The sequence below is a fragment of the Helianthus annuus genome, chromosome 3, assembly GCF_002127325.2.
Source record: "Helianthus annuus cultivar XRQ/B chromosome 3, HanXRQr2.0-SUNRISE, whole genome shotgun sequence".
Lineage (NCBI taxonomy): Eukaryota > Viridiplantae > Streptophyta > Magnoliopsida > Asterales > Asteraceae > Helianthus > Helianthus annuus.
The window spans coordinates 161,985,030-162,012,475 of record NC_035435.2 but is presented as its reverse complement, the minus strand read 5'-3'; positions in this window follow the sequence as shown (position 1 = coordinate 162,012,475).

Here is a 27,446-nt window from a genome sequence, read left to right as displayed (position 1 = left end):
TCAAATTTCACGGCTTTACATGTTAGCTTAGTTAATGGAACTGCTATCATAGAAAAATCCTTAATGAATCGCCTTATAGTATCCGGCTAACCCTAGAAAACTTCTAACTTCAGTAGCCGATTGTGGGGCCTTCCATTTGGTGATCGCTTCTATCTTGGAGGGATCTACGTGAATACCTTTGTGATTCACCATATGTCCTAAAAATTGCACTTCCTGTAGCCAAAACTCACGCTTCGAGAATTTGGCGTAAAGCTTTTCCTTTCTCAACAAAGTTAAGAGTGCATGCAGGTGCTCACAATGTTCATCCTGACTTTTGGAGTAAATAAGTATATCGTCAATGAAAACGATTACAAATTTATCCAAATACGGTTTACAGATTCTGTTCATCATGTCCATAAATGCTGCTGGAGCATTTGTTAGTCCGAAGGGCATGACTGTAAACTCGTAATGTCCATACCTAGTTCTGAAAGCAGTTTTAGGTATGTCTTCCTCTTGTACCTTCAATTGATGATATCCGGAGCGCAAATCTATTTTAGAAAAATATCTAGCTCCTTGCAATTGATCAAAAAGATCATCAATCCTAGGTAATGGGTATCGATTCTTAATTGTAACCTTGTTTAATTCCCTATAGTCGATACACATTCTCATCGATCCGTCCTTCTTCTTTACAAACAACACTGTGTCACACCCTGGCTTTGCGGAAGCGTGGTTAATTTGGTGTGACTTCTTAATACCATAGCTTAATCATAACAAAGCTATATGAATTAAAATATGCAAGATCATCCATTAAAATAAAAATATCAAAACATTGTCTTAACGGGTTAACACCCTATCAACCACAAACTTGTCCCACAAACATTACAACCCTAAACATAACATAACATAACATGATTCGAGGACTGTGACTTGTCCAGGAAAGAGTCACATTCCCCAAACCCTGGATGACCTCGGTGACTAATGCAGCGGAAAACATGCCATACCGTGCCAGATCTTTAATTCCCTGAAATACATGTAAGTTGAAAAATCAACAATAATGTTGAGCGAGTTCATGCGAAAGTGAGTAAATAAACCTTTGTATTTATCAAAAACCCTGGTATGTAGCAAATAAGGAAAAAGAGATCACCAATGGTTTGCAAGGCCATTGATATGTGTGAAATGCAAGTAGGAAGGCTCAAACCTAGCAAATTTATGCGTCGGGAACAAAGTCATCCCAAGGTCCGTTATGCTGGACCTGGGACTGGGCTCGCTACACCCAAATAGATCTACCGCTCCTGCCCCTCGGTCCTACCCTGAGGATTAATGACCTCAAGTTTCCGCCTACCCATTCACATGATCTAAAAGTAACCCTCCTTACGCTAACCATACCATGTATAAAGTAATCATAACCATTGTAACATGTATTTCACCCCCGCAGTTTAGAAAACTGAAAACAGTTAAGAGAAAAGGGGGACATGAACTCACAGTCAGTGCGTCGCTATACCAAGTACTCCGAATGTCAGGCAGCTGTGCAACGACCTACATGTGCTAATTCTATTAGACGGATGGCCGTGCCTTAGCTTTATAGTTTAAGTTTTGGGAAACAGTTAGACAACCGTTCCTTGTATATACTTGGTAATTAATTTCCTTCCCAAGGATGGGGGATTTAATACATGTGTATTTGTATCATCTCATTAAGTCCCACTTAATATATTTTTTCTTCTCATTCCAAAATATAAATATTTTTCTCAAAAATATTATATTTTCTCTTCACTTAATACTTTCCAAAATAATACGTTGACAAAATACGCGTTTATGAATATTTCCGTATAAAGCGTAAGTTACGTTTTAACGATTAAGTGGTAATAATAATTACCGCTGTAACTTATATGTTCGTCGTGTAAGCGTTTGTATTATTTTGGGTTCGTCAACGTTTGTAAATATTATTTTTACTCTAAAAATAATATTTATATATTTTCACAAAATAATCATAAACAGTGTGGTGAAAAATATATTTATCGAATAAATATTTATCACGTTTAGTTTTTGTGAAAATCCCACCTCCGATTATTTAATAAATAAAGTCATGGCGAAATATATTTTGAAAACATCTCAAAAAATAGTCTAACACTTATAAATAATTCTAAGTGTTAGATTTTAGAAAAATTTCGCCAGAGTTTCCCCTGTAACTGGAGGTGGCCACGCTTTCAAGCGTATCATTTTCTTTTACAAAATCACTTCAACAATTTCTTGATTCAATCAAACAATTTCCGACACATCAAACTAATCGACAAGTATGTAAAATCGCATAATCACATGAACTTGTGGTTTTTCCGAAAACTATAGTGTAGATCCCGTTATATTTTGTGGATCTATATGTAAAGTAACTAAATTTTGTAAAAACCTCGTTTTTAGAATAAATCATCCTTTACAACTTCCCGACAACTTTTATAAAAATTGTTACTTTGTCAGATCTTTCGTTTCACAAGTGTTTATACACTTGTAGTTTGTAAAAATCATATTTGTTAGTGTGTCATCCGACTTTTATAAAACATGATTTTCTCGACACTTGGTTCTACGAATATACCACTTGTACATACGTAGATCCGCTAGTTTTAAATACTATTTTACAAGTCAAAATACTTTTACACAAGTTCATGTCTTTTGATGTGGTAGAGTTTCACCCTTTAACCCTTGTACCGATATAAACAAGCTTATGTCAAGATCCATGATCTTAACAAAGTCGGGTTAAACGATGATCCGAGCCACCACATCGTAGATCGGGCCTCAATAATCACCATATTTAAACACTACAGCTTTTACACAAGTTATGATCTTTTATCCAACAAAATTCAAGTTTTAGTAAACTTTAAAGATTCAAAAGATGGGTTTCCGCATTTTAACCGTTATAAATCATATTAACCACTTTAGATATGTTCGAGAGTGAGTTTTAAACATTATACCTCTAGCTCGGGGCTAGGGTAGAATCTAGGCGAAAATGAGGTGGATAAAAGCTAAGTAACGAGGTCCTTCCGCTTTCGTTTGCTCCAAAGCTCCTAATACGTAACCCTTGAAGCTTGTATGTGCTTGGAATGGATGAACAAGAGTCGAAAAATGGTTGTGTAGGTGGGTGTGGGTTCGGCCGAGAGCCAAGGGAGGGCAAGAGAGAGAGTTGTGAAGTGTTTAAGTGTGTGTTATGATCTTTAGTGTTTAGGTGATGTATTTATAGGCATAAACAAGATTATCGTCCAAAGGATTTCGTGTCTCCTTGATATTAGACATAAATTAATTTAATAATCAAAAGTTGTACCCTCTTGGTTCCCCTAGTTGGCCGATCTCATTAGGGGGGGGGGGTATCCAGTTCGATTTCAATTGTGTAGTTAGGACTTAGTTACGTTAAGTAGGTTAACTTTAGGGGTTAACTCCGTTAGTTGTATGATGTGTTATAGTACGTTTTAGGCACATCCAAACATTATATCTTATTCCTAGAGACGCAGTTATACAACCCTTGTATCCCTACACACACTATGGGTGTAGTAAAATATTTCTGGCTCATACAGGCCTTTAGAGGCAGTGTCTGCCTGATGCTGGCTTTATCAGCATGTTCAATAGGTTATCCGTTCAAATGCTACTGTGCTTTTGTGCATCATGTCTGTCACTAGAGTTCAGTAAGTAAATAATGTAGTGACGGAAATCAAGGTATGATGCAGACAGGTACAAGTATCAACAGTCAAGTAGCAGTTCATCAGTATTTTCAGTTAAGCACAGTAATTAAGCAACAATTAATAGTTAATTAAGTCGTACGGATACCTGGTTTAGTGAGGGTTGTCACATTCTCCCCCCGTTAGAAAAATTTCGTCCCGAAATTTTAAGTTCTGCTTGTAGAAGCAGGGTTCTCAGGAAATAAGTGGGGGTATTTCTCTTTCATTCGGTCCTCACGCTCCCAGGTGAATTCAGGACCATGTCTAGCATTCCAACGAACTTTGACGAGCTTGACACTGCTCCGGCGGGTCTTGTTCACTTTCCAATCCGTGACCTCAACAGGTTCTTCAACGAAGTGGAGCGTGTCATCAACATGAATTTCGTCGGTAGGAATGGCAACGTTATCTTGTGTTGGACTTTTCTTCAGATTGGATACATGAAATGTATCGTGAACACCATTTAGTTCGGCAGGTAGGTCCAACTTGTATGCTACTAACCCGATTCTCTCCAAGATCTTGAATGGTCCAATATACCTCGGGTTCAACTTTCCACGTTTCCCAAATCGTGCCACACCCTTCCAGGGTGATACCTTCAACAAAACCTCACCAACCTCAAACTCTAGAGGTTTCCTGCTTCGATCCGCGTAGGCTTTCTGCCTGTCACGAGCCGCGCTGATGCGGTCCCGTATCTGTGCGATCTTATCTGTGGTTTCCTGTACCATTTCAGGACCAACCAATTGTCTATCACCTGCGTCAGCCCAACAAAGCGGCGATCTGCACTTGCGCCCATAAAAAGCTTCAAACGGCGCGGCACCAATACTGGTGTGGTAGCTGTTGTTGTATGAAAACTCAACCAGGGGTAAATGCTTATCCCAGCTACCGCCCAAATCCATCACACATGCTCTCAGCATGTCTTCTAACGTCTGAATCGTCCGCTCGCTTTGACCGTCGGTCTGCGGGTGAAAAGCTGTGCTGAGATTCAACTTGGAGCCAAAAGCTTCCTGGAAGGATTGCCATATCCTTGACACGAACCTTCCGTCTCTATCAGAGATAATCGAGAGAGGTACTCCATGGCGTGTAACAATCTCTCTCATGTAAATTTCGGCCAGTTTGCTCGTATTATCCTTCTCTCGGATAGGTAGGAAGTGTGCTGACTTCGTTAAGCGATCCACTATTACCCAAATAGTGTCATGGCCTCTTGGCGTTCTTGGCAACTTCGTAATAAAATCCATAGAGATTTGTTCCCACTTCCACTTGGGAATCTCTGGTTGTTGCAGAAGTCCTGAAGGCTTCTGGTATTCTGCCTTAACCTTGGCACATGTTAAGCACTTGCTCACATAAACTGCAACATCGCCTTTCATCCTAGGCCACCAATAATAATCTTTAAGATCCTGGTACATCTTATCCGCTCCAGGGTGGATAGAGTACCGTGACTTGTGAGCTTCATCGAAAATAACCTTCCTTAAACCACCAAACAGAGGAACCCAAATCCTGTTCTCAAAACACAACGTTCCTTCCCTGTTTGGTACCAATAACTTCTCCATCCCACGGAAGCTCTAACCCTTATGAGTTTGATCCTCTCCTTACGACTTAGGGCATCGGCGACCACATTCGCCTTCCCTGGGTGATACTTTATCTCACAGTCGTAGTCGTTCAGCAACTCGACCCATCGTCTTTGTCTCATGTTCAACTCCTTCTGGTTGAATATGTGCTGGAGGCTCTTGTGATCTGTGAAGATTGTGCACTTCGTACCATAAAGGTAGTGTCTCCAGATCTTCAAAGCGAAAACTACTGCGCCTAACTCCAAATCATGTGTGGTATAGTTCTTTTCGTGTACCTTCAGTTGGCGTGACGCGTAGGCAATAACCTTTTGACGTTGCATCAACACACAACCCAATCCTTGACGCGATGCGTCGCAGTATACCACAAAATCATCTGTACCTTCCGGTAGAGCTAAGATTGGCGCGTTACAAAGCTTATCTTTCAATATCTGAAATGCTTCCTCCTGTTTGATTCCCCAATCAAACTTCTTGTCCTTCTGCGTGAGGAGTGTCAATGGTTGAGCGATCTTTGAAAAGTTCTCGATGAACCTTCGATAATAGCCAGCCAAACTCAAGAATTGCCGAATCTCGGTTGGCGTCTTTGGCGTTTTCCAATCTTTGATCGCCTCGATCTTGGTGGGGTCCACGTGGATTCCATCTCCGTTCACCACGTGCCCAAGGAATTGCACTTCCCTTAGCCAAAACTCGCACTTAGAGAATTTGGCGTATAGCTGTTCCTTCTTTAGTAGCTCCAGAATGGCTCTTAGATGCTGCTCGTGCTCAGCCTTCGTCTTTGAATAAATCAAAATATCATCGATGAATACAATCACGAACTTATCCAAGTACGGCTTGCAAACCCGATTCATCAAATCCATGAACACTGCAGGTGCGTTTGTCAAACCAAACGGCATAACGAGAAACTCGTAGTGTCCATATCGAGTTCTGAAGGCTGTCTTTGGGATACTCTCCTCCTGTATCCGTAGCTGATGGTATCCAGATCGAAGATCGATCTTTGAATAGAAGCTTGAACCTTGAAGCTGGTCGAATAGATCATCGATCCTTGGCAGGGGATACCTATTCTTGATCGTCAGCTTGTTCAACTCTCTGTAGTCAATGCACATACGGAAACTACCGTCCTTCTTCTTCACAAACAAAACTGGAGCTCCCCAAGGCGAGAAGCTTGGTCGGATAAATCCCTTGTCTAACAACTCTTGAAGTTGTGTCGACAGTTCTTGCATCTCAGACGGAGCAAGTCTGTAGGGTGCCTTAGCCACAGGCGCGGCGCCTAGAACTAAGTCAATGCGAAACTCCACTTGCCTCTGAGGCGGCAATCCAGGCAAGTCTTCAGGAAAGACTTCTGGATATTCCCTTACGACAGGGATGTCTTCGATCTTCGGCTCAGCATCCTTTTTATCTACAATGTGTGCCAGAAAAGCAACACATCCTTTTTGCAAACACTTTCTCGCTTTCAGGCAGCTAATCATCCTTAACGGCGTCTCACGCTTCTCCCCATGAATAATAATGGTCTCACCATCATCGGTCGGGATACGAATAATCTTCTCGTGTATAACAACCCTCGGTAAAACCGACATCCTCATAATAATTCTGACACCTTAATATATCTTTAAATATATCAATATGTCTTTATATGCACCCCGTATGTGAAAACCGAGCCCCAAAATAGATTATACTATATAAAATAAATAAAAACAATAATTATTAAGTTGAGGCGGGCCGCGTAGGGCCTCACCTCAAGTTCATGCGGGCCGCGCGAGTGTGTAACCAGACTTCGCCAAAACTATAAGTTAATGCGGGCCACGTACAAGTTTGGTTAAGTCCATGCGGGCCGCGAGCACCTGAAATCTGGCAACGTCCTAGGCCGCCACCTGGCCCAACACCCGTCGAAGCTATACGATGACTGGGCCAAGCTACGCGTTGACCCAGCCTTGACGCGGGCCGCGTAAGCTTAGCCCATATGTCACGCGGGCCGCGAGAGATCGCGATTACAACCCTATAAATGGAGGCCAACGGCCTTCAGTCCATTTCGTTCAACTTTCTTTCTGTCTCTCTAAATTCTAAATAGTGGGCATTATACCCGAGTCCAATACCCCCTAAATTAGCGAGGTTCTGCTCTGTTGTAAGTATTATAACCCCTGGATACGTATTAGGTACTCTGCCCGATTGATCTAGGGTTCCGTAACGGCTGTCGTGGTTCTGCCCGACGTAGTCGTTGGAATGCCGTCTCGGGGAGGGTATTACTAATGTTAAAATGGGTTATTATACTAACACACGTGCATTTGTGTAAATTATAGATATTCATCAGGAAACCATAAAGAATAACCTAAAACAGCAATGTGAGTAATCTCCTTTTTGTTAAATGTTTTTACAAAACCTTAAATACTTTTCCCTGCGAACGACAGTTATTGAGTATTTGTAAGAATACAATTATCGTGGGTATGTTGGGGTTTTGTATACAAAATTTGTTACAACCTGGTTATGGAGTAACATTACCACAAGTCGGGTGTCGATAGTACCACGGGTGATAATTGATATAACTTGGAAACAAATGTAATTGCGGATGCGCCCTCAATACTGTTCAATGTGACTTTCTATTTAAACTTGATTAAACTGGGATTCACTCACCAGTATTTCCCACTGACAAAATGTTTTTAAAACGCGTTTCAGGCAACGAAATGTGAAAGCCAAATAGAAGCCAGCTGGAGAGCACTGGAGGCTTGGAAAAAGTGGCAATAAAAGTTACCTAAATAAAAGAAAGCGTTTATTTCAATAAAGTGGGATTTATCCCTGTAATTCAGTTTGTAATAAAAACTTGGGTTTTACCCATGTGTTTAATATTATAAAATATGGTGGTTTACTCTGATTTAATATTTCCTAACTACGGTCCTGATGAAAATTTCCGCTGCCAAATTGGATAAATAAACGTGATACCACCGAAACTGGCTCACGGCCGCCCGTTCCCGGGAAATAGGGATCGGGGGTTGTGACAGAAGGTGGTATTAGAGCTATGCCACTGATTCAGCCGCAGAAGTGTTCTGCTCACATCAAAATTCAAATTGTTAGGAAATAAATTACGGAAATACGTGCATAATTGTATTTACTTATTATGTGTTATCTGACTATTTGTTAGTTTACAGTATGAGTGACCAAGGACCTTCTGACGCCTATCATCAACTGTCTGGTTCGCCTAGGAGCGAAGGCACCTCCTCTTCTCAGCCTGCCCTCTCAGGGTATTCTGCTGACACAGAAGAAGGGATCTTTGTGTTTAAGGCTCAGTCTGAAGAGCCATTTCCTCAGAAAAAGAGGGGATGGTTCAGTAGGGGAGCGCACGAGCGTAGGAAAAGAATGAAAAAGTTGCAGGAACAGCGAGTGTTAGCCGCAGCAAAAAGAGAAACTGATGCTTATAATCAGGATATGCTCAATAGGGGTATTGCTAATATCCATATTTTAGCAACCACTGATGCTGACCCAAACCTGGAACAAATGCTAGCACCACAACCACAAAATCCTGACCAACCCATGGAAGTAGAAAACCAGATAGAAATGCCTGATTACAACCCGGAGGAGATACCTAGGGTACCTGCACCTGATCCTCTAGACCCAAACAATTACGACCCCTGGTGGGACGATGTTAGGGACTACGTGCAACAAAACCCAATACAGGAAAATGTGCCAATGCCCAACTTAGGAGCTTATCCTGGGTTAGATCCTCAAGATCCCTACAACATTAGTGATGCATACGTTAGGGAAATTTTAGAGAATCCATACCCGTACCAGGCCCCTATGCCTCCGTATCAGGAACCCGTACCTCAGTTTCCAAACCCAGTCCTAGAACCTGCACCCCCAATGAGTGCAGAAAATGTCCAGGAACTTAGGACTTTTGGGGAGGAAATTTTAGAAAGCAGTGATCGTATGCGACAGGTGGGAGAACGCCTCGTATGGAAATGCGATGAGCGTAATATGGATTTTTGGATGAATCCATATCAGTGAAGGTGATGGCAGAAACGGTAATAGTAATAATAATAATAATAAAATAATATATGTGTGTATGTGTTAAAAAAAAAAAAACTACGGATGCATACTATTAGTATTGTAGCTTTACATTTCAGTCGGCACTGTAATTTTAATTTCTGTACTGGTGTGTATTGATGCATACTATATAAATAGAGTAAATGTCGCAATGCTCGACGCTTTTGGTTAAAAAGTGCGTGTCATGTGATTAGCTATATTCAAATATTATTTGTGATATTAATATTTGGTAAATGTCTAAAATTCAGATGGCCGACGAGGGAAATCAAGATAATCTGAATAACGATAACCAGAGTAACAATAACGTGGTTAATGAGAATCCGGACAACAATAACAATGGAAACCAAATGGATAATAGTGTCGTTCAGCATATTGTGGCACAAGGAATTATAGATGCAATGCCATTTATTATTCAAACGATTCAAGAAGCGAATAATAAAAGTAAGCATAGCAGTAAACGACCAAGTGAACCGGAACACAGCGTGAACAATGGACCCGTACTTCAAGCGCCCATTCCCAAAAGAAGAAGAACCATGCCACATGGTTGTTCTTACAAAGAATTCTGGTCCTGCAAACCAATAGAATTCTCGGGCAATGAAGGACCCATTGCAGCTTTACGCTGGATAGAGAAAACTGAGGCAGTTCTGAAAATAAGCAAGTGTGCTGAAGAAGATAAATTCATGTTTGCTTCAAATCTGTTTAAAACGCAGCCTTAGAATGGTGGAACACTATCCTCCAGTCAAGAGGAAGTGATAGGGTTTATAACATGGAATGGGAGGAATTCAAGAACATGGTGGAAAGGAAATTCTGCCCTCCCAATGAAAAAGAACAGATAGCAAATAAGTTCCTAAATCTTAGAATGACCGGGGTAGACAGTAAAGGTTACACTACCACATTCTTCGAATATGCTAGGATGGTACCAACCCTTACATCACCTGAACCAGTGTTAATCTCCCGTTATATCTGGGGATTAATTGGGGAGATTAGGCATGTAGTCAAGGCAGCTAGACCCCAAACCATAGAAGAAGCTGTAGAACTAGCCAATACCTTGATAGACGAGTTAATCCGTACTAGGGAAGAAGATCAGCGGAGAAACCTAACTCAAAGACTTACCCAAGAATTCCGTTCTGGGAATTCCAACCGTGGAAATATAGGTTCTACCTCTGCTCCATATTGCAGGAACTGCAAGAAGAAGCATTCTGGAAGATGCTCTACTTACTGCAATTACTGTAAGGCGCCAGGTCACAAGGAAGAAAATTGCAGAAGAAAAGCCAGTAATGGAATGTGCTACAACTGTGGAGAAAAAGGTCATATTAGGACAAACTGCCCAAAGTTGACTCCAGCTGCAAACAACAAGAACCCTAAAAATGCTAGAGCATTCGTTTTGACTGCAGACGAAGCCAAGATGATTCCAGACGTCATTGCTGGTACGTTTTTAGTTAATGATATTTTTGCTAAAGTATTATTTGACTCTGGTGCAAACCAAAGTTTTATTAATACTTCATTTTGCAAACTCCTAAATCAATCATTAACTAAACTACCACAAGAATGTCTAGTAGAAACAGCAAATGGAGAAACCATTAAGATTTCTGAAATCTTGCAAGGAGCAAGAATAGAAATTTTTAATCAAAAATTTATTGCAAACCTTTACCCAATGAATCTGGTAGGATTTGATGTCGTATTAGGAATGGATTGGTTAATAGCCAATAAAGCCAATATCTTATGTGATCAAAAGTCAATACAGATAAAATCACCAAGAGGTGAAAAGATCACAATTAAAGGAGATAAACCATCTAGATCCACTAAATTCATCTCTGTAATGAAAACTGCAAGTTGTATAAGGAAAGGATCTATAGTGTATTTGATTTCTATAATCACTAACACTAAAGGAAAAGAATTAAAAGACATTCCAGTAGTGTCCCAATTTTCAGATGTCTTTCCAGAAGAATTGCCAGGATTACCACCAGACAGAGAAGTGGAATTTAGAATCCATCTGCTACCAGGAACAGCACCGATTGCCAAAGCACCTTACCGTTTGGCACCCGCTGAAATGCAAGAACTAAAGAAACAATTAGACGAATTATTGGAAAAAGGATTTATACAGCCAAATTCATCGCCATGGGGAGCACCGATATTGTTTGTCAAAAAGAAGGACGGATCAATGCGTATGTGCATTGACTACCGTGAATTGAACAAAGTCACGATTAAGAATCGGTACCCATTACCAAGAATCGATGATTTGTTTGATCAACTTCAAGGAGCTCGATTTTTCTCTAAAATCGATTTAAGATCAGGATATCATCAATTAAAAGTACAGGAAGAGGATATTCCTAAAACCGCTTTCAGAACAAGGTATGGTCATTATGAATTTACTGTCATGCCATTTGGTTTAACCAATGCCCCAGCCGCATTTATGGACATGATGAACAGAATATGTAAGCCATATTTGGATAAATTCATAATTGTTTTCATAGATGATATTCTAATTTACTCTAAAAGTAAAGAAGAACATGCAAAGCACTTGCACTTACTTTTAAGTTTATTGAGAAAAGAGAAGCTTTATGCTAAGTTTTCAAAGTGCGAATTTTGGTTAGAACAAGTACAATTTCTCGGACATTTAGTTAACCATGAAGGAATTCATGTAGATCCAACAAAGATCGAGGCAATTACCAAATGGAAAACCCCAGAGTCACCAACTGAAGTTAGAAGTTTCTTAGGATTGGCCGGTTATTATAGAAGATTTATCCGAGATTTTTCTAGAATAGCCATTCCTTTAACTAAGTTAACCTGTAAATCTGTTAAGTTTGAATGGGGACCAAAACAAGAAGAAGCCTTTAGAATTCTTAAGCAAAGATTAACCCATACACCCATACTAGCGTTACCAGAAGGAACTGAAGACTTTGTAGTCTTTTGTGATGCTTCAAAGTTAGGTTATGGATGCGTATTGATGCAACGTCAAAAGGTTATAGCTTACGCCTCTAGACAGCTTAAGAGTCACGAAGAAAATTATTCAACCCATGATTTGGAATTAGGAGCTATAATTTTTGCCCTTAAGATTTGGAGACATTACCTTTATGGTAGTAAGTTTACCATATTCACAGATCATAAAAGTTTAAGATATGTTTTCGGACAAAAAGAATTGAATATGAGACAGAGACGCTGGATGGAATTACTTAGTGATTATGATTGTGATATCCAGTATCATGCAGGAAAAGCCAATGTGGTGGCTGACGCTTTAAGTCAAAAATATTATGAAAAACCAAAAAGGGTACGTTCTCTTAAATTAAATCTGCAAGTAGATTTAAATGAACAGATTAGAGAAGCACAAGAATCAGTAATCAAGGAAGATACTGAAAAATTAAAAGGAATGATTAAGGAATTAGAACAGGGAACGGATGGAATTTGGAGATTCCATAAAAAGAGAACCTGGATACCTAAATTAGGAAACTTACGTCACCGTATATTAGAAGAAGCCCATAAATCTAAATATACGATGCACCCAGGAAGTGATAAAATGTACCAGGATTTAAGGAAGAATTTCTAGTGGATAGGAATGAAAAAGGACATAACAACTTATGTTTCTAAATGTTTGACTTGCTCACAAGTTAAAGCTGAACACCAGAAACCTTCAGGTTTGTTACAGCAGTTAGAAATGCCGGTTTGGAAATGGGAATTGATAACAATGGATTTTGTTACCAAATTGCCTAAAACAAGGAAAGGTAATGATACAATCTGGGTGATTGTAGATAGATTAACCAAGTCAGCTCATTTCTTACCAATGAAGGAAACCTTTAGTATGGAACAATTAGCCAAATTGTATGTAAATGAAATTGTTTCATTACATGGCATTCCTTTATCATTTGTTTCTGATAGGGATAGCCGTTTTACCTCTCATTTTTGGTCAAGTTTCCAAAAAGCAATGGGAACCAGGTTAAATCTAAGCACAGCTTATCATCCTCAAACGGACGGACAAAGTGAAAGGACAATTCAGACAATGGAGGACATGCTTAGAGCTTGTGTAATTGATTTTGGAGGTAATTGGGACGAACACTTACCTTTAATAGAATTTTCTTATAATAACAGTTATCACACAAGTATCAATGCTGCACCATTCGAAGCACTTTATGGACGAAAGTGCAGAACCCCAGTCTGTTGGGCAGAAATTGGGGAAAAACAATTATCTGGACCTGAAGTAGTACAAGAAACAACTGACAAAATCATTCAAGTCAAGGAACGACTGAAAGCAGCACGTGATCGACAAAAGAGTTATGCCGATAACAGACGCAAACCATTAGAATTTCAAGCAGGAGATAAGGTATTATTGAAAGTCTCTCCCTGGAAAGGAGTGGTAAGATTCATCAAAAGAGGAAAGCTAAGTCCCAGGTATATTGGACCTTTTAAAATTATCAGAAGAATAGGACCTGTAGCTTATCAGCTACAACTGCCAGAGGAAATGGCAGGAATACATGATGTATTTCATGTATCTAATCTCAAAAAGTGTCTAGCTGACAAATCACTCGTAGTACCTCTCAAAGATATAAAGGTAAATGAGCAACTCAAGTTTGTGGAGAGGCCTCTACAAATTGAAGATAGGAAAATTAAGAATCTCAAACATAAAAGACTAGTTTTGGTCAAAGTGAAGTGGGACTCCAAAAGAGGACCCGAGTACACATGGGAACTTGAATCAGAAATGAAAAAGAAATATCCACACTTGTTCCAGTAGATCTCGAGGACGAGCTCTAAAACAAGGTGGGGAGGATATAACAACCCTCGGTAAAACCGACATCCTCATAATAATTCTGACACCTTAATATATCTTTAAATATATCAATATGTCTTTATATGCACCCCGTATGTGAAAACCGAGCCCCAAAATAGATTATACTATATAAAATAAATAAAAACAATAATTATTAAGTTGAGGCGGGCCGCGTAGGGCCTCACCTCAAGTTCATGCGGGCCGCGCGAGTGTGTAACCAGACTTCGCCAAAACTATAAGTTAATGCGGGCCGCGTACAAGTTTGGTTAAGTCCATGCGGGCCGCGAGCACCTGAAATCTGGCAACGTCCTGGGCCGCCACCTGGCCCAACACCCGTCGAAGCTATACGATGACTGGGCCAAGCTACGCGTTGACCCAGCCTTGACGCGGGCCGCGTAAGCTTAGCCCATATGTCACGCGGGCCGCGAGAGATCGCGATTACAGCCCTATAAATGGAGGCCAACGGCCTTCAGTCCATTTCGTTCAACTTTCTTTCTGTCTCTCTAAATTCTAAATAGTGGGCATTATACCCGAGTCTAATACCCCCTAAATTAGCGAGGTTCTGCTCTGTTGTAAGTATTATAACCCCTGGATACGTATTAGGTACTCTGCCCGATTGATCTAGGATTCCGTAACGGCTGTCGTGGTTCTGCCCGACGTAGTCGTTGGAATGCCGTCTCGGGGAGGGTATTACTAATGTTAAAATGGGTTATTATACTAACACACGTGCATTTGTGTAAATTATAGATATTCATCAGGAAACCATAAAGAATAACCTAAAACAGCAATGTGAGTAATCTCCTTTTTGTTAAATGTTTTTACAAAACCTTAAATACTTTTCCCTGCGAACGACAGTTATTGAGTATTTGTAAGAATACAATTATCGTGGGTATGTTGGGGTTTTGTATACAAAATTTGTTACAACCTGGTTATGGAGTAACATTACCACAAGTCGGGTGTCGATAGTACCACGGGTGATAATTGATATAACTTGGAAACAAATGTAATTGCGAATGCAACCTCAATACTGTTCACTGTGACTTTCTATTTAAACTTGATTAAACTGGGATTCACTCACCAGTATTTCCCACTGACAAAATGTTTTTAAAACGCGTTTCAGGTAACGAAATGTGAAAGCCAAATAGAAGCCAGCTGGAGAGCACTGGAGGCTTGGAAAAAGTGGCATTAAAAGTTACCTAAATAAAAGAAAGCGTTTATTTCAATAAAGTGGGATTTATCCCTGTAATTCAGTTTGTAATAAAAACTTGGGTTTTACCCATGTGTTTAATATTATAAAATATGGTGGTTTACTCTGATTTAATATTTCCTAACTACGGTCCTGATGAAAATTTCCGCTGCCAAATTGGATAAATAAACGTGATACCACCGAAACTGGCTCACGGCCGCCCGTTCCCGGGAAATAGGGATCGGGGGTTGTGACATCGTGACAAACTATCTCGGCCTTGTTACTCGATAACCAATCCATCCCTACTACCACGTCGAAGCTTCCCAACTGGACTGGTAGTAGATCCAGAGCGAACTCACGCTCTCCCAATTCGATTACGCAACCTCGAATCACCTCGTTAGCCTCTACTAACTTCCCATTCGCCAATTCGATCGAGTATGGAATATCTAATTTACTAGCGGCTAAACCAAGCATATTCTTAAATTCTAGCGATACGAAGCTGTAATCGGCACCAGTATCAAACGAAACGGATGCATAGCGTTGGTTTACAGGGAACGTACCAGTGACAACATTGGGATCCTGGCGCGCTTCCCTTGCTTCTATGTTGAAAACTCTTCCGCGTGCTTGGTTTAATTCTGGGCAATTCCTTTTGTAATGCCCAACATCACCGCAGTTAAAACATCCGGGCCTCTGCCCGTTCCCACCATTGTTTCCCGCTTGGTTGTTTCCCTGATTTCGATTCATGGCGCCCGCTTGGTTAGCATGATTGGCACGGTTTCCATCACCTCCCTGGTTTCCTTGTGGGCGGTTCCCAGCACCACCACGGTTGTTCCTATTCCCATATCCTCCTTGGCCTCCCCGGCCAGCAGTGGCCCAACAAGTCTCCTTCAGGTGGCCAGCCTTCCCACATGCTTCACAAACCTTTAACCCACAACGACCAGAGTGATGTCATTGGCATGAGTTGCACTTGGGTTGTGCACCCATATATCCCTTACTTTTCTTTCTCCCACCAGCTGTATCTTGAGCTAGCGCATTCGATTCCCCTTTCTTAACCACCATCCCGGTGCCCTGCTTGAAATTCGAAAACTTCCTCTTGTTTCCTCCAGATGACTCCACATGAGTCTCCTTTTTCTTGGGCTCAGTTTCATCAAACTTGTTCAAATGAATTGCCTCTTCGGTGAGAGCCACACTCAAATCAATGGCTTCTGTGATAGTTGCAGGTTTGGAGGAGGTCACCATGCTGATTATTTGAGGAGCCAATCCCCAAATGAAGCGTTCAATTCTCTTGAACTCAGGTGTAACCATGTAGGGTACCACATGCGACAAGTCGTGGAACCTCTGAACATACTCTGCTATCTTAGGACCTTCCATTTTTAGATGCCAGAACTCGGTCTCCAATCTCTGAATTTCAGCGCGGGAACAGTACTTCTTGCGCATGAGTTCTTTCAGCTCGGTCCACGTCAGTGCGTAAGCAGCAGCTTCGCCAAGTGTTTGGACTTGTAGATTCCACCATGATAGGGCTCCATCCAAAAATAGCCCTGAGATGTAAGTGACTTGTTGATCCAGCGCGCATTTGCTCATGCGAAGTACGGATTCGGTTTTCTCAGCCCAGCGGACGAAAGCAACAGCACCACCTGTGCCATCGAAGTTTACGGGCTTGCAGTCCAAGAACTGTTTGTAGGTGCACCCATGAGGTGGGTTGTTGTTGTTGCCAGTGTTGCCAGAGTTGCTTCCACTCATTCCTCCTTGAGAGGCAGCATATTGAGCAATAGCAGCAGCAATGACTTGCTGTAGTTCGTCCTGAGTCGTAGGCATTGGCTGAGGTTGACGTCTTGGCGGCATCTTCTAAAGATGTATACGTCGGTCAGGCCATAGTAAGCATACGTATTTAGTAATAGTAATAGCACATAACATCTCATGTTATCGATATATCACACACAACATCCCATGTTACGATCATTATACACACAACATCCCATGTCACAAATATTATACACACAACATCCCATGTCCCAACATCCCATGTCACAAGTATTATATACACAACATCCCATGTCCCAACATCCCATGTCACAAAAATATAAATAAGCAATCAAGTGAATCAGATATGGTGAGAATACTATGATTGCCATATATATCGAGAGCACAATGTAGTAAGTGTATCAGTACATCACTGTGTCATACAATCATCAATCAATTAGGGGCTACATCACCCCTGTCCAAAAACTATATCATGTCAGTGTCAAATACATCAAGTACATCAAATAAGTATCAACAAAAGTCAGTATCATCAGATGGTCTCCAAAATGTTGTGCAGTCACAATCGCTGTCGTCTCACCAACGTCTACCTATACAGCACTGATGAGCTCTAGGCGGATGGCGGGGGAGGAGGGGGAAAGTGAGGGTAAAGCAAGCGGCGTAACAGAAGCCAATCCTCCTCCATAGCCTGCTGAGTGCGAATAACAGAAGCAACCTGCTGCTCTAGTGTAAAGAGACGAGCAGCAAAATCTGGGGGTAATGATCGACATGGCTGAAGAGGGGAGTGTATCTGACCATGGCATGAACATGGTGGCAGCTGAGCTCTCTCGAGCTCCTGGAGACGCTGCGTGTGCGACTCATGCTGATGAACGAAGGACATCAAAACGTCCTCTATAGTGTGTCCAACATGAAACGAATGGTATGGGTCAGTAGGTGGCATGGCTGGTGGCGTCGACCAAAGCAAAGGCTCACTGGTGGGGTCAAATGGTGCCACATGAAATGATGAAGTAGATGGTGGAACAGATGACATCTGAGGCATGAAGGGAATAGACATCGGTACGTGCCCAAAAGGATGGGCTGAAGAGCCCTCTCCAGGCCTCGTTGGAGGTACAAACTGAGGAACCTGAACAGTAAAATCAACAGGTCGTGTAACAGGGATCTGAGGGGGCAAAGGTGGGACGTCCTCGTCAGCAGGTATCCAACCGTGCTGAGCATCCTCATCGGGTGGATCCATGTGGTCAGCAAATAGTGCGTGCTCAGGCTCGAGTGGAATGGGATCAAATGGAGGAACAATGACAGGGTCAACTGGTGCAACAGGATGGTCAACCGGTATATCAGCAACAAAAGGTGGATCATCAACAGGATCGACAGCAATAACATGATCATCCTCCAGATGATCATCGACAGGCGGGTCAGCTAGAGCGGGCTCAACTGGGATGCCAGCATGTACGGGGTCATGCTTGGGCATAGGATCTAGAGCAGCTGCCTGCTCAGGAGCCAAGGCAGGCTCATGGTCATCAAAAGCCATATCAAAGTCGAACTCAGGATCAATAGGGTCAACTGGATCAGCGGGGTCCTCCATGGGCTGGTCCATCGGGATAAACTCAATGTCGTGATCCGGGTCGAATCCCGGAGGGAAAATGGGATCAGAATCCTCTATGTCGTCATGCTCAAATGCAAAGCTCGGAATAGGTGCAGCAGAGGATGCCTGGTCAGGATCCGAGTAGTGTGCAAAGTGTTGTGCGCTAACCTCGTGAGAAGGTGCGGATGCCACAGACTCAAAGGAGTCCGGGACCGGTGAATGTGCGGGTGAGTCCTCAGCAGGGGCGTCAGCGATCATCAGAAGATCGCCAGCGGGAAGAAGGGCTGTAAAACCCGTGAGGATCTCTCAATGATATCAATCTAAACCTTGTGAGAGCGCGGAAATCAAACACAAGGTGATTCAAGAACAAATATTAAGATCAAACAATAAACAATAGATCAAAGACAAACCAAAACTTGCATTCAACGATAACCGATGACTGATACAAGATTTCTAGTGGAACTCGGTTCCTTTCCTTGTGTCGCCCAACTCTAGTCGCAACCAACAACCCCTAATCAAATGATTAGGGTTGTTTATATACTAAACACATTGGACCGAAATCAACCTAGTGGCCCATGCGACACTTATCTAGCCCAACCCACAATGATTAACCCAAAACATAAAGAACTAATTACATAATCAATCCCTAAACATTGTTAACCTACATGAATAAACCTTCAGGTTCCAACAATCTCCCCCTAGGTTTATGCATGTAGATTCTTCTGACTTCAGCTGCCTTGATTACCACCACTCATATTGTCTTTGTATCCACCAAAACCCTTCTTATGAATATGCATGACGGAGGCTACCGCAGATGTCCAACCCTTAGCAATTTCTTCATATTTTTCAGTAGCTCTGATTTGGTTGCTTGCCAAGACTTCAAGATCTTCAACTGCAAGATTCAACAAATCGATCTGATCTACCAAACAGTAACTTGTATCACCATCACAAACAATCACTGCTTGACCAAGACGTTCATCATACGCCCAAAAGTGCATTGTCTTCAGCGCCCCTTTTGGAATCTTTCTCACCAACGGAATCGTCTTCTCTTTGTCAGTAGCGGGCCAGTGCACAATCTTCATTCGCTTGTTCGTATACGGATCCCTGATCCCTTTCGCTGGTTTAACAGTAGAATCCGCTGTACGCATCGAGGGAAAACCTTTAGCAACTTCTCTTTTCAATCTCTCGAAGAACGCATAACCAGGACCATTAGGCTTATCATCCACATAAGGTTTATTTGTCAAATCTGTCAAATCTACCTTAGTGAAAGACTGAAATTGTCCTGAATGTTTGTACCATTCGACCGGTCCAACTTTCCTTTTGATCCACCATCTGTTACGATCATGATCATAACCCCAGCTAACAACACCAGATCGATTTCCTTTCTTATCGTAGAGAGTTTCACCAACATCCATTAAATGATGTGTAGCATGTGCATCTTCATCATCTGGATTTGCATTCTTGTTCTTCAGAATCACAAACTCTCTTTTCTTCTTCAACCTCTCTGCTTTAGCTTTCTCTGCTTCTGGATCAGTAACTCTTTCAAAGTATTTTTCCATAGCAGCACTCCTTTCAGCATTATCTTTCTCAAAAGCTTTCTTTCTGTTTTCGACATCTGTTGGATCAGAAAACTCTTGTCCGAATTTCTTTTCAAGCTTACCTCGCAGATCATAAACAATATTGAACAATAGGCTAACGTCTCCTTGCAGTTGCTCAATTTGTTGATCTTTCTTCACAATTGTGTCTTCAAGCTGAATGATCTTTGCATCTTTATGAATTGAATCTTGTTCAAGCACAACCAAACGTTTCTTCATTTCCCTCATGCTTATAAACTCATCATCATCACTAGAATCACTGTCAAAAGGCATTCTAAGTGGTTCTACAGGCCTTTTACCACTTGAACTGCTCGGTTCTTCATGAATAGTACCAGAAGGTCCAGCACCAGCTTCACTGTGAACTTCAACATTGGGCCTAGCTTCATTCTGAACTTCAACTTCCATTGTAGCTATATCATCTCTTTGAGTATGAACACCAGACTCAAAGATATTCTCTGTAGTGGTGGTGGTAGCATCGTCAACATACTTTTCAAAATCAAAGTCATACAAACCTTCGGTATCATCAGCAACAGTCACGGATTGATCTTTTCCTTGTTCGATAAACATTCCGGGTCTAGGATCCCTCCTTTTCCTTTTTAACGGAATAGAATCAGAATCCCTTGGGCTTTCTTCTGGCTCTTCAGTTGATACTGACAGATTGGGAGGAGGATTTCCCATCGTGTCAGTCACTTTCTTTATCAGCATTGCCAAACTCTCAGCAGAAATCACTGGATTAACTGTAGAAACAGCATCAGCATTAACTTCAGGAGGAAGTTCTATGTTATCATCATCTGAATCACACGTAATCTCAACACCTTCATCGTCAGAGTTAATAGTGATACGCTCTGGCTCAGGCTCATTTTCAGCTCTCCTTTGAATGTCATGTTCTTCAGCAACAATGGCACGTGCAGGTACAGCTTGTGCCATGACTGGAATCTCAACAATGTCTTCGGTCTCTGCAAACTGACCAAACTTCTCCAACTCGATCAAACCTTCAAACTTTTTCTCTGTTCCCTTCTTCGTAGTGAGAGCACCAAAACACGAAGGGCCCATAGGCTTTAACTCCAGAGTATCACCAGATCTCTTCAATTCAGGATAACGCTCATTGAGAATCATCTGCACAAATCTAGGATACATAAGAAACTTATCCTTTCGAAGCCCAATAGCATTTCTCTTCATCGCTTCCAGAACATATCTTGAATAGTTGAACGGCTCATTAGTAATCACGCAAATCAATGCAGCCGTCTGTGTTGTGTTTAATTGATCAATTCCCCCTCGGTTTTCTGTCATGCACAACAGGAACATGTGCAATAATAAACGCCAGTATGGATGAACAAACTTCTTAACCAAGGGAGGAAATTTTCCTTCATAACTCAGTCGTGGCAAAATTTCTTCAATGGTTCCAGCAGCAAGCTCGATTGGATCCGTTTCCTGATCATTGAACTTCAACACATCCCTGATAATCTGCTCCGTCACAATAATCTTCGTCCCGTCGATCTCAGCAGCTATAGCTCCTTTTCCTTCAATGATTTCCACCTTAGCAGTCTTCCAAAAATCTCGAATGAGGCTTTTATAAACGACCGGATTTTCACGAAGAGCATGAGCAATACGGCATGTACTTAGGCCTTTGATTAATGACGTGAAAAGCTGCTTGTGCTTCACAGGTGGAGGTGCCAAATATGCTACTTGATTATGAGACGCGATAAACTTTAAGTCCATTTTTCTACAAATAACACAAATCATATAAGTTTCCAACCTCAACAGTGATAAAAATTAAAAATAAAACAAACACTGTTACTGTTCACTCGAAACCATGAGTCGCAACCCAAGGTTTCGAGTCGAAACCATGAGTCGCAACCAGGAAAACTGAGTCGCAACCAGAAGATTGCGAGTCGCAATCATGAGTCGCAACAAACCAAGATGTGTCGCAACCTTGAGGTTGCGAGTCGTAATTACTGGTTTCGAGTCCCATTGTTCTTGATTGCGACTTAAAGCTTCATCGGAAACTTCAAATATTCATCGGAAACTTCAAATATTCATCGGAAACTTCATCGGAATCATCAAATGTTTGCCGGAATCTTCAAAAGTTCATCGGAAACTTCAACAGATATTCAAACTTCCTGCAAAACTTGATTAGTGACGTCATTTTACCTGATGATGATCTAATCGGATTGCGAGTCGCAACCGGAAGTGAGTCGGAATCGTGATTGCGGCCGGAATAATGAGAGAGAATTGAAAACTGATTACGAGTGAATAATGAATCTGACTCGTAAAGACCCTTTTATACTTTCACTGTTTCTCATGGGCCCAAGTCTTTTGGGCTTGGGCCTTATGAACATGGGCTCAAAATGATTTTAATAAACATGTTTTAACAACCCAATTTCAAAATCTGATTTTCCAAAAAATTACCCATTAAACCCTTTGAGCATTTGTTTGCAAAACAAAACCTAAAACAAAAATAAATAATAAAAAATTATTTACAAAAATAAAACAGGAAATTTGCATAGATGCTCAGGGATCAAATCACAGGGTTTCGGGCATGACTTCACTTATCAACACTGATCTATTCTAGAATGATCTAGACAACTGCCAGTATATTTGTCCTCTTAAACTCATCTCCCTAGACCTTTTTCATATAACTGCCTGTACTTCATTTTATCATGTTTTGATATTTTAACCACGAACACCCAAATAAATACTAATCAAATCCCGGAAATATAAACAGCACACTCTATCATGCAAGTATCTTCCCTACCACATATTTCACAAGTCCAATCCAGATTTCTGAAATCTTAACTGGGAGCGGATTGAGAAGAGAACAGAATAGATCTTTTGCAGAGGTGATATAATATACAGATCAAATGAGTTTTTCTCAATTTGATATAGGTTTGTTTGGGTTTCTTTTGGGCACTAGAGGGCCTCTTTCGGGTGTTTAGATCTACAGCGCGACAACAGACAGCTAGGTCAGCATGTATCTGGATGCAGCAGAAGCTGTCGTTGCCTAGCACCTCCAGGTCAGCATGTATCTGGATGCAGCAGAGGAGGTACACGACTTTTTCAGATAAGATTTCAGAATCAGATCAAAATTGTGTGTATCGGGAAATCATACAGACATTCAAATAAACATGAGCTAATTCCAAGTGATTTTCTTTCCTGAGGTCATGTACTAATTTAGTTCTAGACAGAAACATCTAATGTTTCCAATCTTAAGGATAGAGCCTACCAACACATCATACTAGAGTCAAACTATTTCGATACTGGTCTTACATGAGTCAGCCCTCGACCATAAAGTGAAAGTTCATTTCATTTCCCAGTCCAGCCACACTTCCTTTTGAACCTCTTTTTGTATTTTTCAATTTTTCAATGTTTTTGTATTTTTCGATTATTTAATGTTTTTGTATTTTTCGATTTTTTCTCCCCCTAAATTTGTGCATAAATAAAAAACTACCTAAGAATAGAAAACTTTATGAACAAATTTACCTACGAAAAACAAAACATGCTCAATCAGTAAAACGGATCATTTTTAGAAAATCCACAAGCACCCTGAATTTCGAGCTGCTGACAGGTTTGGTGAACAAATCGGCAGCATTTGCATCTGTGTCGATTTGCTCAAGCGTAATCAGACCTCTGTCAAAACAGTCCCGAATGAAATGCACTTTAATATCAATGTGCTTGGTTTTGGAGTGGAAAACAGGATTTCGAACAATTTGTATAGCAGCATCATTATCGCAGTAAATAGTAGTGTTAAGATAAGTCAAACCATAATCCTGCAATTGATGTTGCATCCACACCACTTGAGAGCAAGAAGCAGAAGCAGCAACATACTCAGCTTCAGCTGTGGATATCGCTACTGTTTGTTGTTTCTTGCACTGCCAAGAAATGAGCCGATCACCCAAAAATTGACATCCCGCAGAAGTGGATTTCCTGTCACTGTCAGTACCTCCAAAATTGCTGTCAGAGAAAGCAAACAAGTCAAAATTTGAATCTTTCGGATACCACAGGCCAAACCGAGGTCGGCCTTTAAGATACCGAAAGATCCGTTTAACAGCAATAAGATGAGAAGTTTTAGGATTAGCCTGATAGCGTGCACAATTGCAAACAGCAAACATGATGTCCGGACGGCTAGCTGTGAGATACATCAATGACCCGATCATGGACCGATATTGACGTTGATTTACAGACTCTCCTTCTTCATCTTCAGTCAACAATGGTCTCTCTGCCATAGGTGTCTCAGCAGGCTTTGCGTCCGTGAATTTGAACTTTGCCAGCACATCATCCACATACTTCCCCTGATGAATCAGAATTCCTTGTGAACTCTGCTTGACTTGTAGACCCAAAAACAGTGTCATCTCCCCCAGAGCACTCATTTCAAACTTTTTCTTCATAACTCTCTCAAATTCCTTGCAAAGATCCTCGCTTGTAGATCCGAAAATGATATCATCAACGTAGATTTGAACCAAAATTTGATCACGTCCTACCCTCTTGATAAACAGAGTCTGGTCTATGGTGCCACGCGTGTACCCATGAGCCAACAGATGCTCTGTTAGTGTGGCATACCAAGCTCGAGGAGCCTGATGTAACCCGTACAGCGCCTTGTCTAGCTTATAAGCGTACTCAGGATGATCTGGATGCACAAACCCTGGCGGCTGCTCGACAAAAATTTCCTCCTTCACATCTCCATAGAGAAACGCGGTCTTGACATCCATCTGATAAACAGTGAATCCCATGTATGACGCGTAGGCCAAGAAGATCCGGATGGCTTCAAGTCGTGCAACCGGAGCATATACTTCATCATAATCCAGTCCTTCGATTTGTCTAAAACCCTGAACCACCAGCCTTGCTTTGTTTCGAACGATAACACCCGCAGAATCCTGCTTGTTTCGAAATACCCATCTAGTTCCAAGCTTACGTTTTCCTGCTGGCAACTTGACAAGCTTCCATACTCCAAGTTTTTCAAACTGGTTCAGCTCTTCGTGCATAGCATCTACCCAGCCAGGTTCCTGCAAAGCTATATCAATGGTTTTAGGTTCGATTTGAGAAAGATAACAAGAATATAAGCAAGTGTTAATGGTTCCTGATTGACTCCGGGTCAAAATTCCTGCATTTACAGGACCAATCACATTCTCGATTGGGTGATTGCGTTGAACGCTCGTCGGTACGGCCAAATCAGGCACAATCTCTTCTTCAGTTGTGGTGTTGCTAGACTCCCCCTCATTAGGTGCGGTTGTAGTGTGAACTACAGGAGAAGTGACTGTACAATCCTCAGGAATTGGATCAGGAAACAGTGAAGTTCCTGAAACACTGGGTGAAGCACCACTTGTTGAAGCACCTTCAAGGGAGTGATGGGACATCTGTTGTGGTGAAGGGTGAGGAGTAAAAACTATCCCCGGAGGATCAACAGTGTGGCTTTTTGATTCGTTTACAGCTTGTTCTTCCATCTGTGCTTCGTCTTCCGTATCTTCAAATGACAATGGTTGTTTGGGAACGGACGCACCTGCAACTGAAACATCACTTGACAAAATGTTAAATGACTTAAACAGAGCAGAATAATCATATAACCAATCTGGACCGACTCTAGCGTCCGTAGCATTCTCTTCAAGCCATTCGATGTTGCACGACTCAACAACTTTTCTAGTTACTTTGTTGTATACCCTATAAGCAGAACCTTTAGCATATCCAACAAAGTAACATTCGTCACCTTTGACTTCAAACTTTCCATTTGAGTCCATTAGTAATAATACACATGGACAACCAAAAATACGAAAGTGTGAAACCGAAGGTTTACGTCCTTCCAGAATCTCATAAGGGGTTTTCATGTGACGTTTATTTACTAAAGCATGATTCTGGATATAACAAGCCGTGCTAACAGCTTCGGCCCAAAAGAAGCTGGGAAGCTTTGAATCAGCCAGCATGGTACGTGCCGCCTCAATTAGAGTACGATTCCTTCTTTCAGCCACTCCATTTTGTTGTGGAGTGCGAGGCGCACTGAACTGTCGATCGATTCCCTTTTCAACGCAGAACGTATCCAAAGTAACATTCTTGAATTCTGTCCCATTGTCTGATCGAATAACCTTCACCTTAGTACTCGCTTGATTTTCAGCCAAAGTAATGAATTGTTTCACCAATGCAGCAGTTTCATTTTTGTGACTGAGAAAATACACCCAAGTGTAGCGAGAGTAATCATCGACGATTACCAGACAATAAGCTTTCCTCCCGATGCTCAGCACATTCACTGGACCAAAAAGATCCATGTGAAGTAGTTCGAGTACAGCTTTTGTCGAGGGTACTGGTTTAGACTTGTGAGGTTTTCGATGAGCCTTCCCTTTCGCACAAGCAACACACTTTTCCACCAACATGAAATCCTTGATCGGAAGATCTCGTACCAATTGACCTTTAGCTAGACGGTTCAGATTTTTCATATTCACATGCCCGAGTCGACGGTGCCACAATAGACCATCATGCTCTGAAATCTTCGAAAATAAACAAGTGATCTCTTCACACGGCTTCTTGTTCATATCAATGACGTAAGCATTTCCTTTTCTTTCAGCTGTCATCAAGAACCAGTCTTCTGGAATAACAATCCCAGGCTTCAGAACATGACATCCCTTCTTCGTAAAATGAACTGAATTCCCTCTATCACAAATCTGCGAAATGCTTAACAGATTGTGTTTCAGTTCTGGAACATAATTGACATTTTCAAAGCTGAGAACACCGTTTTGAACAGTTCCTTTCAAAGTGATTATGCCAGATTCACCTCCCGCAAATGAGAAATATCCACCATTAAATTCTTTGACATTCACAAGTTGGGATAAGTCTCCTGTCATGTGCCTGGAACAGCCACTATCCATGTACCAGAGGCGCACGGTAGTCCTCCACAGCTGTTCCTGCACGAGTAGCGGGATTAGTTAGATTTAGGAACCCAGCCCATAGTGGATCTGGGTTTTCCATATGCATCAATGTACGTTACTTTTTGCCAAATCAGATTATCTTTATTCAAAAATTTTGATTTATCTCTGTTGACAAAGGAGTTGACATTCATGTTCGACTGGGCAGCCTTTACCTTTGGTCTCCAGTGTTGATAGGACCAATTAAAACAATAATTATCAAAAACATTTTGGTTGTGTCTTTGAAAAAATTTTTGATTCTGTTGGTTTCTTCGTTTGGCTGCATTCCAGTCTAAATCAGAGGGTTTGGTCCTTCGACTGTTATTCTTCATTGCCTCTGTCTTTGTGACGTTCATGGGCTTTGAACAACTAGTTCGATTGGATCTATCCTTCTGATTTTTTAAGCCTTTGTGCTCG